Source organism: Schistocerca piceifrons, chromosome 5, assembly GCF_021461385.2.
Source record: "Schistocerca piceifrons isolate TAMUIC-IGC-003096 chromosome 5, iqSchPice1.1, whole genome shotgun sequence".
Lineage (NCBI taxonomy): Eukaryota > Metazoa > Arthropoda > Insecta > Orthoptera > Acrididae > Schistocerca > Schistocerca piceifrons.
Window position 1 is genome coordinate 713,651,266 of NC_060142.1, and position 14,060 is coordinate 713,665,325.

The following is a 14,060-nucleotide window of genomic DNA, read 5'->3' on the forward strand; positions in this document are numbered from 1 at the left end:
GCGGGTGGAGCATGACTCTTCAAGGGTTGTTCTGTTGATAGTGGAAAGATGAAAGTGGGTAGAACAGACTATGTCGCGGAACGGAAAAGTGAAGAAACGACACAGACAGCTAAGGGACCGCGCGGGTGCCAGCCGCGTCACGTAAGGTACGTGCCCTTGCGGGTTGTACATGACTCTTGAAGTGTTGTTCTGTCGATAGTAGAAAGACGAATGTGGGTAGAACAGACTATGTCGCGAAACTGAAAAGTGAAGAAACGACACAGACAGCTAAGGGACCGCGCAGGTGCCAGCCGCGTCACGTATGGTACGTGCCCTTGCGGGTTGTACATGACTCTTGAAGTGTTGTTCTGTTGATAGTAGAAAGACGAATGTGGGTAGAACAGACTATGTCGCGAAACTGAAAAGTGAAGAAACGACACAGACAGCTAAGGGACCGCGCAGGTGCCAGCCGCGTCACGTAAGGTACGTGCCCTTGCGGGTTGTACATGACTCTTCAAGTGTTGTTCTGTTGATAGTAGAAAGACGAAAGTGGGTAGAATGGACTATGTCGCGAAACTGAAAAGTGAAGAAACGACACAGACAACTAAGGGACTGCACGGGTGCCAGCCGCGTCACGTAAGGCAAGTGCCCTTGCGGGTGGAGCATGACTCTTCAAGGGATGTTCTGTTGATAATGGAAAGATGAAAGTGGGTAGAACAGACTATGTCGCAGAACGGAAAAGTGAAGGAACGACTCAGACAGCTAAGGGACCGCGCGGGTGCCAGCCGCGTAACGTAAGGCACGTGCCCTTGCGGGTGGAGCATGACTCTTCAAGGGTTGTTCTGTTGATAGTGGAAAGATGAAAGTGGGTAGAACAGACTATGTCGCGGAACGGATAAGTGAAGAAACGACACAGACAGCTAAGGGACCGCGCGGGTGCCAGCCGCGTCACGTAAGGTACGTGCCGTTGCGGGTTGTACATGACTCTTGAAGTGTTGTTCTGTTGATAGTAGAAAGACGAATGTGGGTAGAACAGACTATGTCGCGAAACTGAAAAGTGAAGAAACGACACAGACAGCTAAGGGACCGCGCGGGTGCCAGCCGCGTCACGTAAGGTACGTGCCCTTGCGGGTTGTACATGACTCTTGAAGTGTTGTTCTGTTGATAGTAGAAAGACGAATGTGGGTAGAACAGACTATGTCGCGAAACTGAAAAGTGAAGAAACGACACAGACAACTAAGGGACCGCGCAGGTGCCAGCCGCGTCACGTAAGGTACGTGCCCTTGCGGGTTGTACATGACTCTTCAAGTGTTGTTCTGTTGATAGTAGAAAGACGAAAGTGGGTAGAATGGACTATGTCGCGAAACTGAAAAGTGAAGAAACGACACAGACAACTAAGGGACTGCGCGGGTGCCAGCCGCGTCACGTAAGGCAAGTGCCCTTGCGGGTGGAGCATGACTCTTCAAGGGATGTTCTGTTGATAATGGAAAGATGAAAGTGGGTAGAACAGACTATGTCGCAGAACGGAAAGGTGAAGGAACGACACAGACAGCTAAGGGACCGCGCGGGTGCCAGCCGCGTCACGTAAGGCACGTGCCCTTGCGGGTGGAGCATGACTCTTCAAGGGTTGTTCTGTTGATAGTGGAAAGATGAAAGTGGGTAGAACAGACTATGTCGCGGAACGGATAAGTGAAGAAACGACACAGACAGCTAAGGGACCGCGCGGGTGCCAGCCGCGTCACGTAAGGTACGTGCCGTTGCGGGTTGTACATGACTCTTGAAGTGTTGTTCTGTTGATAGTAGAAAGACGAATGTGGGTAGAACAGACTATGTCGCGAAACTGAAAAGTGAAGAAACGACACAGACAGCTAAGGGACCGCGCGGGTGCCAGCCGCGTCACGTAAGGTACGTGCCCTTGCGGGTTGTACATGACTCTTGAAGTGTTGTTCTGTTGATAGTAGAAAGACGAATGTGGGTAGAACAGACTATGTCGCGAAACTGAAAAGTGAAGAAACGACACAGACAGCTAAGGGACCGCGCAGGTGCCAGCCGCGTCACGTAAGGTACGTGCCCTTGCGGGTTGTACATGACTCTTCAAGTGTTGTTCTGTTGATAGTAGAAAGACGAAAGTGGGTAGAATGGACTATGTCGCGAAACTGAAAAGTGAAGAAACGACACAGACAACTATGGGACTGCGCGGGTGCCAGCCGCGTCACGTAAGGCAAGTGCCCTTGCGGGTGGAGCATGACTCTTCAAGGGATGTTCTGTTGATAGTGGAAAGATGAAAGTGGGTAGAACAGACTATGTCGCAGAACGGAAAAGTGAAGGAACGACACAGACAGCTAAGGGTCCGCGCGGGTGCCAGCCGCGTCACGTAAGGCACGCGCCCTTGCGGGTGGAGCATGACTCTTCAAGGGTTGTTCTGTTGATAGTGGAAAGATGAAAGTGGGTAGAACAGACTATGTCGCGGAACGGAAAAGTGAAGAAACGACACAGACTGCTAAGGGACCGCGCGGGTGCCAGGCGTGTCACGTAAGGTACGTGCCCTTGCGGGTGGAGCATGACTCTTCAAGGGTTGTTCTGTTTATAGTAGAAAGACGAATGTGGGTAGAACAGACTATGTCGCGAAACTGAAAAGTGAAGAAACGACACAGACAACTATGGGACTGCGCGGGTGCCAGCCGCGTCACGTAAGGCAAGTGCCCTTGCGGGTGGAGCATGACTCTTCAAGGGATGTTCTGTTGATAATGGAAAGATGAAAGTGGGTAGAACAGACTATGTCGCAGAACGGAAAAGTGAAGGAACGACACAGACAGCTAAGGGACCGCGCGGGTGCCAGCCGCGTCACGTAAGGCACGTGCCCTTGCGGGTGGAGCATGACTCTTCAAGGGTTGTTCTGTTGATAGTGGAAAGATGAAAGTGGGTAGAACAGACTATGTCGCGGAACGGATAAGTGAAGAAACGACACAGACAGCTAAGGGACCGCGCGGGTGCCAGCCGCGTCACGTAAGGTACGTGCCGTTGCGGGTTGTACATGACTCTTGAAGTGTTGTTCTGTTGATAGTAGAAAGACGAATGTGGGTAGAACAGACTATGTCGCGAAACTGAAAAGTGAAGAAACGACACAGACAGCTAAGGGACCGCGCTGGTGCCAGCCGCGTCACGTAAGGTACGTGCCCTTGCGGGTTGTACATGACTCTTGAAGTGTTGTTCTGTTGATAGTAGAAAGACGAATGTGGGTAGAACAGACTATGTCGCGAAACTGAAAAGTGAAGAAACGACACAGACAGCTAAGGGACCGCGCAGGTGCCAGCCGCGTCACGTAAGGTACGTGCCCTTGCGGGTTGTACATGACTCTTGAAGTGTTGTTCTGTTGATAGTAGAAAGACGAATGTGGGTAGAACAGACTATGCCGCGAAACTGAAAAGTGAAGAAACGACGCAGACAGCTAAGGGACCACGCGGATGCCATCCGCGTCACGTAAGGTACGTGCCCTTGCGAGTTGTACATGACTCTTCAAGTGTTGATCTGTTGATAGTAGAAAGACGAAAGTGGGTAGGATGGACTATGTCACGAAACTGAAAAGTGAAGAAACGACACAGACAGCTAAGGGACCGCGCGGGTGCCAGCCGCGTCACGTAAGGTACGTGCCCTTGCGGGGGGAGCATGACTCTTCAAGGGATGTTCTGTTGATAGTGGAAAGATGAAAGTGGGTAGAACAGACTATGTCGCGGAACGGAAAAGTGAAGGAACGACACAGACAGCTAAGGGACCGCGCGGGTGCCAGCCGCGTCACGTAAGGTACGTGCCCTTGCGGGTTGTACATGACTCTTCAAGTGTTGATCTGTTGATGGTAGAAAGACGAAAGTGGGTAGGATGGACTATGTCGCGAAACTGAAAAGTGAAGAAACGACACAGACTGCTAAGGGACCGCGCAGGTGCCAGCCGCGTCAGGTAATGTACGTGCCCTGGCGGGTTGTACATGACTCTTCAAGTGTTGTTCTGTTGATAGTAGAAAGACGAAAGTGGGTAGGATGGACTATGTCGCGAAACTGAAAAGTGAAGAAACGACACAGACAGCTAAGGGACCGCGCGGGTGCCAGCCGCGTCAGGTAAGGTACGTGCCCTTGGGGGTGGTACATGACTCTTCAAGTGTTGTTCTGTTGATAGTAGAAAGACGATAGTGGGTAGGATGGACTATGTCGCGAAACTGAAAAGTGAAGAAACGACACAGACAGCTAAGGGACCGGGGGGGGGGGAGCCAGCCGCGTCACGTAAGGTACGTGCCCTTGCGGGATGTACATGACTCTTCAAGTGTTGTTCTGTTGATAGTAGAAAGACGAAAGTGGGTAGAACAGACTATGTCGCGAAACTGAAACGTGAAGAAACGACACAGACAGCTAAGGGACCGCGCGGGTGCCAGCCGCGTCACGTAAGGCACGTGCCCTTGCGGGTGGATCATGACTCTTCAAGGGTTGTTCTGTTGATAGTAAAAAGATGAAAGTGGGTAGAACAGACTATGTCGCGGAACGGAAAAGTGAAGAAACGACACAGACAGCTAAGGGACCGCGCGGGTGCCAGCGCGTCACGTAAGGTACGTGCCCTTGCGGGTGGAGCATGGCTCTTCAAGGGTTGTTCTGTTGATAGTGGAAAGATGAAAGTGGGTAGAACAGACTATGTCGCGGAACGGAAAAGTGAAGAAACGACACAGACAGCTAAGGGACCGCGAGGGTGCCAGCCGCGTCACGTAAGGTACGTGCCCTTGCGGGTTGTACATGACTCTTCAAGTGTTGTTCTGTTGATAGTATAAAGACGAAAGTGGGTAGGATGGACTATGTCGCCAAACTGAAAAGTGAAGAAACGACACAGACAGCTAAGGGACCGCGCGGGTGCCAGCCGCGTCACGTAAGGTACGTGCCCTTGCGGGTTGTACATGACTCTTCAAGTGTTGTTCTGTTGATAGTAGAAAGACGAAAGTGGGTAGGATGGACTATGTCGCGAAACTGAAAAGCGAAGAAACGACACAGACAGCTAAGGGACCGCGCGGGTGCCAGCCGCGTCACGTAAGGCACGTGCCCTTGCGGGTGGAGCATGACTCTTCAACGGTTGTTCTGTTGATAGTGGAAAGATGAAAGTGGGTAGAACAGACTATGTCGCGGAACGGAAAAGTGAAGAAACGACACAGACAGCTAAGGGACCGCGCGGGTGCCAGCCGCGTCACGTAAGGTACGTGCCCTTGCGGGTTGTACATGACTCTTGATGTGTTGTTCTGTTGATAGTAGAAAGACGAAAGTGGGTAGAACAGACTATGTCGCAAAACTGAAAATTGAAGAAACTACACAGACAGCTAAGGGACCGCGCGGGTGCCAGCCGCGTCTCGTAAGGTACGTGCCCTTGTGGGTTGTACATGACTTTTCAAGTGTTGTTCTGTTGTTAGTAGAAAGACGAAAGTGGGTAGGTAGGACTATGTCGCGAAACTGAAAAGTGAAGAAACGACACAGACAGCTAAGGGACCGCGCGGGTGCCAGGTGCGTCACGTAAGGCACGTGCCCTTGCGGGTGGAGCATGACTCTTCAAGGGTTGTTCTGTTGATAGTGGAAAGATGAAACTGGGTAGAACAGACTATGTCGCAGAACGGAAAAGTGAAGGAACGACACAGACAGCTAAGGGACCGCGCGGGTGCCAGCCGCGTCACGTAAGGTACGTGCCCTTGTGGGTTGTACATGACTTTTCAAGTGTTGTTCTGTTGTTAGTAGAAAGACGAAAGTGGGTAGGTAGGACTATGTCGCGAAACTGAAAAGTGAAGAAACGACACAGACAGCTAAGGGACCGCGCGGGTGCCAGGTGCGTCACGTAAGGCACGTGCCCTTGCGGGTGGAGCATGACTCTTCAAGGGTTGTTCTGTTGATAGTGGAAAGATGAAACTGGGTAGAACAGACTATGTCGCAGAACGGAAAAGTGAAGAAACGACACAGACAGCTAAGGGACCTCGCGGGTGCCAGCCGCGTCACGTAAGGTACGTGCCCTTGTGGGTTGTACATGACTTTTCAAGTGTTGTTCTGTTGTTAGTAGAAAGACGAAAGTGGGTAGGTAGGACTATGTCGCGAAACTGAAAAGTGAAGAAACGACACAGACAGCTAAGGGACCGCGCGGGTGCCAGGTGCGTCACGTAAGGCACGTGCCCTTGCGGGTGGAGCATGACTCTTCAAGGGTTGTTCTGTTGATAGTGGAAAGATGAAACTGGGTAGAACAGACTATGTCGCAGAACGGAAAAGTGAAGGAACGACACAGACAGCTAAGGGACCGCGCGGGTGCCAGCCGCGTCACGTAAGGTACGTGCCCTTGTGGGTTGTACATGACTTTTCAAGTGTTGTTCTGTTGTTAGTAGAAAGACGAAAGTGGGTAGGTAGGACTATGTCGCGAAACTGAAAAGTGAAGAAACGACACAGACAGCTAAGGGACCGCGCGGGTGCCAGGTGCGTCACGTAAGGCACGTGCCCTTGCGGGTGGAGCATGACTCTTCAAGGGTTGTTCTGTTGATAGTGGAAAGATGAAACTGGGTAGAACAGACTATGTCGCAGAACGGAAAAGTGAAGGAACGACACAGACAGCTAAGGGACCGCGCGGGTGCCAGCCGCGTCACGTAAGGTACGTGCCCTTGTGGGTTGTACATGACTTTTCAAGTGTTGTTCTGTTGTTAGTAGAAAGACGAAAGTGGGTAGGTAGGACTATGTCGCGAAACTGAAAAGTGAAGAAACGACACAGACAGCTAAGGGACCGCGCGGGTGCCAGGTGCGTCACGTAAGGCACGTGCCCTTGTGGGTTGTACATGACTTTTCAAGTGTTGTTCTGTTGTTAGTAGAAAGACGAAAGTGGGTAGGTAGGACTATGTCGCGAAACTGAAAAGTGAAGAAACGACACAGACAGCTAAGGGACCGCGCGGGTGCCAGGTGCGTCACGTAAGGCACGTGCCCTTGCGGGTGGAGCATGACTCTTCAAGGGTTGTTCTGTTGATAGTGGAAAGATGAAACTGGGTAGAACAGACTATGTCGCAGAACGGAAAAGTGAAGGAACGACACAGACAGCTAAGGGACCGCGCGGGTGCCAGCCGCGTCACGTAAGGCACGTGCCCTTGTGGGTTGTACATGACTTTTCAAGTGTTGTTCTGTTGTTAGTAGAAAGACGAAAGTGGGTAGGTAGGACTATGTCGCGAAACTGAAAAGTGAAGAAACGACACAGACAGCTAAGGGACCGCGCGGGTGCCAGGTGCGTCACGTAAGGCACGTGCCCTTGCGGGTGGAGCATGACTCTTCAAGGGTTGTTCTGTTGATAGTGGAAAGATGAAACTGGGTAGAACAGACTATGTCGCAGAACGGAAAAGTGAAGGAACGACACAGACAGCTAAGGGACCGCGCGGGTGCCAGCCGCGTCACGTAAGGCACGTGCCCTTGTGGGTTGTACATGACTTTTCAAGTGTTGTTCTGTTGTTAGTAGAAAGACGAAAGTGGGTAGGTAGGACTATGTCGCGAAACTGAAAAGTGAAGAAACGACACAGACAGCTAAGGGACCGCGCGGGTGCCAGCCGCGTCACGTAAGGTACGTGCCCTTGTGGGTTGTACATGACTTTTCAAGTGTTGTTCTGTTGTTAGTAGAAAGACGAAGGTGGGTAGGTAGGACTATGTCGCGAAACTGAAAAGTGAAGAAACGACACAGACAGCTAAGGGACCGCGCGGGTGCCAGGTGCGTCACGTAAGGCACGTGCCCTTGCGGGTGGAGCATGACTCTTCAAGGGTTGTTCTGTTGATAGTGGAAAGATGAAACTGGGTAGAACAGACTATGTCGCAGAACGGAAAAGTGAAGGAACGACACAGACAGCTAAGGGACCGCGCGGGTGCCAGCCGCGTCACGTAAGGCACGTGCCCTTGTGGGTTGTACATGACTTTTCAAGTGTTGTTCTGTTGTTAGTAGAAAGACGAAAGTGGGTAGGTAGGACTATGTCGCGAAACTGAAAAGTGAAGAAACGACACAGACAGCTAAGGGACCGCGCGGGTGCCAGCCGCGTCACGTAAGGTACGTGCCCTTGTGGGTTGTACTTGACTTTTCAAGTGTTGTTCTGTTGTTAGTAGAAAGACGAAGGTGGGTAGGTAGGACTATGTCGCGAAACTGAAAAGTGAAGAAACGACACAGACAGCTAAGGGACCGCGCGGGTGCCAGGTGCGTCACGTAAGGTACGTGCCCTTGCGGGTGGAGCATGACTCTTCAAGGGTTGTTCTGTTGATAGTGGAAAGATGAAACTGGGTAGAACAGACTATGTCGCAGAACGGAAAAGTGAAGGAACGACACAGACAGCTAAGGGACCGCGCGGGTGCCAGCCGCGTCACGTAAGGCACGTGCCCTTGTGGGTTGTACATGACTTTTCAAGTGTTGTTCTGTTGTTAGTAGAAAGACGAAAGTGGGTAGGTAGGACTATGTCGCGAAACTGAAAAGTGAAGAAACGACACAGACAGCTAAGGGACCGCGCGGGTGCCAGCCGCGTCACGTAAGGTACGTGCCCTTGTGGGTTGTACATGACTTTTCAAGTGTTGTTCTGTTGTTAGTAGAAAGACGAAAGTGGGTAGGTAGGACTATGTCGCGAAACTGAAAAGTGAAGAAACGACACAGACAGCTAAGGGACCGCGCGGGTGCCAGGTGCGTCACGTAAGGCACGTGCCCTTGCGGGTGGAGCATGACTCTTCAAGGGTTGTTCTGTTGATAGTGGAAAGATGAAACTGGGTAGAACAGACTATGTCGCAGAACGGAAAAGTGAAGGAACGACACAGACAGCTAAGGGACCGCGCGGGTGCCAGCCGCGTCACGTAAGGCACGTGCCCTTGTGGGTTGTACATGACTTTTCAAGTGTTGTTCTGTTGTTAGTAGAAAGACGAAAGTGGGTAGGTAGGACTATGTCGCGAAACTGAAAAGTGAAGAAACGACACAGACAGCTAAGGGACCGCGCGGGTGCCAGCCGCGTCACGTAAGGTACGTGCCCTTGTGGGTTGTACATGACTTTTCAAGTGTTGTTCTGTTGTTAGTAGAAAGACGAAAGTGGGTAGGTAGGACTATGTCGCGAAACTGAAAAGTGAAGAAACGACACAGACAGCTAAGGGACCGCGCGGGTGCCAGGTGCGTCACGTAAGGCACGTGCCCTTGCGGGTGGAGCATGACTCTTCAAGGGTTGTTCTGTTGATAGTGGAAAGATGAAACTGGGTAGAACAGACTATGTCGCAGAACGGAAAAGTGAAGGAACGACACAGACAGCTAAGGGACCGCGCGGGTGCCAGCCGCGTCACGTAAGGCACGTGCCCTTGTGGGTTGTACATGACTTTTCAAGTGTTGTTCTGTTGTTAGTAGAAAGACGAAAGTGGGTAGGTAGGACTATGTCGCGAAACTGAAAAGTGAAGAAACGACACAGACAGCTAAGGGACCGCGCGGGTGCCAGGTGCGTCACGTAAGGCACGTGCCCTTGCGGGTGGAGCATGACTCTTCAAGGGTTGTTCTGTTGATAGTGGAAAGATGAAACTGGGTAGAACAGACTATGTCGCAGAACGGAAAAGTGAAGGAACGACACAGACAGCTAAGGGACCGCGCGGGTGCCAGCCGCGTCACGTAAGGTACGTGCCCTTGTGGGTTGTACATGACTTTTCAAGTGTTGTTCTGTTGTTAGTAGAAAGACGAAAGTGGGTAGGTAGGACTATGTCGCGAAACTGAAAAGTGAAGAAACGACACAGACAGCTAAGGGACCGCGCGGGTGCCAGGTGCGTCACGTAAGGCACGTGCCCTTGCGGGTGGAGCATGACTCTTCAAGGGTTGTTCTGTTGATAGTGGAAAGATGAAACTGGGTAGAACAGACTATGTCGCAGAACGGAAAAGTGAAGGAACGACACAGACAGCTAAGGGACCGCGCGGGTGCCAGCCGCGTCACGTAAGGCACGTGCCCTTGTGGGTTGTACATGACTTTTCAAGTGTTGTTCTGTTGTTAGTAGAAAGACGAAAGTGGGTAGGTAGGACTATGTCGCGAAACTGAAAAGTGAAGAAACGACACAGACAGCTAAGGGACCGCGCGGGTGCCAGGTGCGTCACGTAAGGCACGTGCCCTTGCGGGTGGAGCATGACTCTTCAAGGGTTGTTCTGTTGATAGTGGAAAGATGAAACTGGGTAGAACAGACTATGTCGCAGAACGGAAAAGTGAAGGAACGACACAGACAGCTAAGGGACCGCGCGGGTGCCAGCCGCGTCACGTAAGGCACGTGCCCTTGTGGGTTGTACATGACTTTTCAAGTGTTGTTCTGTTGTTAGTAGAAAGACGAAAGTGGGTAGGTAGGACTATGTCGCGAAACTGAAAAGTGAAGAAACGACACAGACAGCTAAGGGACCGCGCGGGTGCCAGCCGCGTCACGTAAGGTACGTGCCCTTGTGGGTTGTACATGACTTTTCAAGTGTTGTTCTGTTGTTAGTAGAAAGACGAAAGTGGGTAGGTAGGACTATGTCGCGAAACTGAAAAGTGAAGAAACGACACAGACAGCTAAGGGACCGCGCGGGTGCCAGGTGCGTCACGTAAGGCACGTGGCCTTGCGGGTGGAGCATGACTCTTCAAGGGTTGTTCTGTTGATAGTGGAAAGATGAAACTGGGTAGAACAGACTATGTCGCAGAACGGAAAAGTGAAGGAACGACACAGACAGCTAAGGGACCGCGCGGGTGCCAGCCGCGTCACGTAAGGTACGTGCCCTTGTGGGTTGTACATGACTTTTCAAGTGTTGTTCTGTTGTTAGTAGAAAGACGAAAGTGGGTAGGTAGGACTATGTCGCGAAACTGAAAAGTGAAGGAACGACACAGACAGCTAAGGGACCGCGCGGGTGCCAGGTGCGTCACGTAAGGCACGTGGCCTTGCGGGTGGAGCATGACTCTTCAAGGGTTGTTCTGTTGATAGTGGAAAGATGAAACTGGGTAGAACAGACTATGTCGCAGAACGGAAAAGTGAAGGAACGACACAGACAGCTAAGGGACCGCGCGGGTGCCAGCCGCGTCACGTAAGGTACGTGCCCTTGTGGGTTGTACATGACTTTTCAAGTGTTGTTCTGTTGTTAGTAGAAAGACGAAAGTGGGTAGGTAGGACTATGTCGCGAAACTGAAAAGTGAAGGAACGACACAGACAGCTAAGGGACCGCGCGGGTGCCAGCCGCGTCACGTAAGGTACGTGCCCTTGTGGGTTGTACATGACTTTTCAAGTGTTGTTCTGTTGTTAGTAGAAAGACGAAAGTGGGTAGGTAGGACTATGTCGCGAAACTGAAAAGTGAAGAAACGACACAGACAGCTAAGGGACCGCGCGGGTGCCAGCCGCGTCACGTAAGGTACGTGCCCTTGTGGGTTGTACATGACTTTTCAAGTGTTGTTCTGTTGTTAGTAGAAAGACGAAAGTGGGTAGGTAGGACTATGTCGCGAAACTGAAAAGTGAAGAAACGACACAGACAGCTAAGGGACCGCGCGGGTGCCAGCCGCGTCACGTAAGGTACGTGCCCTTGTGGGTTGTACATGACTTTTCAAGTGTTGTTCTGTTGTTAGTAGAAAGACGAAAGTGGGTAGGTAGGACTATGTCGCGAAACTGAAAAGTGAAGGAACGACACAGACAGCTAAGGGACCGCGCGGGTGCCAGGTGCGTCACGTAAGGCACGTGGCCTTGCGGGTGGAGCATGACTCTTCAAGGGTTGTTCTGTTGATAGTGGAAAGATGAAACTGGGTAGAACAGACTATGTCGCAGAACGGAAAAGTGAAGGAACGACACAGACAGCTAAGGGACCGCGCGGGTGCCAGCCGCGTCACGTAAGGTACGTGCCCTTGTGGGTTGTACATGACTTTTCAAGTGTTGTTCTGTTGTTAGTAGAAAGACGAAAGTGGGTAGGTAGGACTATGTCGCGAAACTGAAAAGTGAAGAAACGACACAGACAGCTAAGGGACCGCGCGGGTGCCAGGTGCGTCACGTAAGGCACGTGGCCTTGCGGGTGGAGCATGACTCTTCAAGGGTTGTTCTGTTGATAGTGGAAAGATGAAACTGGGTAGAACAGACTATGTCGCAGAACGGAAAAGTGAAGGAACGACACAGACAGCTAAGGGACCGCGCGGGTGCCAGCCGCGTCACGTAAGGTACGTGCCCTTGCGGGTTGTACATGACTCTTGAAGTGTTGTTCTGTTGATAGTAGAAAGACGAAAGTGGGTAGAACAGACTATGTCGCGAAACTGAAAAGTGAAGAAACTACACAGACAGCTAAGGGACCGCGCGGGTGCCAGGTGCGTCACGTAAGGTACGTGCCCTTGCGGGTGGAGCATGACTCTTCAAGGGTTGTTCTGTTGATAGTGGAAAGATGAAACTGGGTAGAACAGACTATGTCGCAGAACGGAAAAGTGAAGAAACGACACAGACAGCTAAGGGACCGCGCGGGTGCCAGCCGCGTCACGTAAGGTATGTGCCCTTGTGGGTTGTACATGACTTTTCAAGTGTTGTTCTGTTGTTAGTAGAAAGACGAAAGTGGGTAGGTAGGACTATGTCGCGAAACTGAAAAGTGAAGGAACGACACAGACAGCTAAGGGACCGCGCGGGTGCCAGCCGCGTCACGTAAGGTACGTGCCCTTGTGGGTTGTACATGACTTTTCAAGTGTTGTTCTGTTGTTAGTAGAAAGACGAAAGTGGGTAGGTAGGACTATGTCGCGAAACTGAAAAGTGAAGAAACGACACAGACAGCTAAGGGACCGCGCGGGTGCCAGCCGCGTCACGTAAGGTACGTGCCCTTGTGGGTTGTACATGACTTTTCAAGTGTTGTTCTGTTGTTAGTAGAAAGACGAAAGTGGGTAGGTAGGACTATGTCGCGAAACTGAAAAGTGAAGGAACGACACAGACAGCTAAGGGACCGCGCGGGTGCCAGCCGCGTCACGTAAGGTACGTGCCCTTGTGGGTTGTACATGACTTTTCAAGTGTTGTTCTGTTGTTAGTAGAAAGACGAAAGTGGGTAGGTAGGACTATGTCGCGAAACTGAAAAGTGAAGAAACGACACAGACAGCTAAGGGACCGCGCGGGTGCCAGCCGCGTCACGTAAGGTACGTGCCCTTGTGGGTTGTACATGACTTTTCAAGTGTTGTTCTGTTGTTAGTAGAAAGACGAAAGTGGGTAGGTAGGACTATGTCGCGAAACTGAAAAGTGAAGAAACGACACAGACAGCTAAGGGACCGCGCGGGTGCCAGCCGCGTCACGTAAGGTACGTGCCCTTGTGGGTTGTACATGACTTTTCAAGTGTTGTTCTGTTGTTAGTAGAAAGACGAAAGTGGGTAGGTAGGACTATGTCGCGAAACTGAAAAGTGAAGAAACGACACAGACAGCTAAGGGACCGCGCGGGTGCCAGCCGCGTCACGTAAGGTACGTGCCCTTGTGGGTTGTACATGACTTTTCAAGTGTTGTTCTGTTGTTAGTAGAAAGACGAAAGTGGGTAGGTAGGACTATGTCGCGAAACTGAAAAGTGAAGAAACGACACAGACAGCTAAGGGACCGCGCGGGTGCCAGCCGCGTCACGTAAGGTACGTGCCCTTGTGGGTTGTACATGACTTTTCAAGTGTTGTTCTGTTGTTAGTAGAAAGACGAAAGTGGGTAGGTAGGACTATGTCGCGAAACTGAAAAGTGAAGGAACGACACAGACAGCTAAGGGACCGCGCGGGTGCCAGGTGCGTCACGTAAGGCACGTGGCCTTGCGGGTGGAGCATGACTCTTCAAGGGTTGTTCTGTTGATAGTGGAAAGATGAAACTGGGTAGAACAGACTATGTCGCAGAACGGAAAAGTGAAGGAACGACACAGACAGCTAAGGGACCGCGCGGGTGCCAGCCGCGTCACGTAAGGTACGTGCCCTTGTGGGTTGTACATGACTTTTCAAGTGTTGTTCTGTTGTTAGTAGAAAGACGAAAGTGGGTAGGTAGGACTATGTCGCGAAACTGAAAAGTGAAGGAACGACACAGACAGCTAAGGGACCGCGCGGGTGCCAGCCGCGTCACGTAAGGTACGTG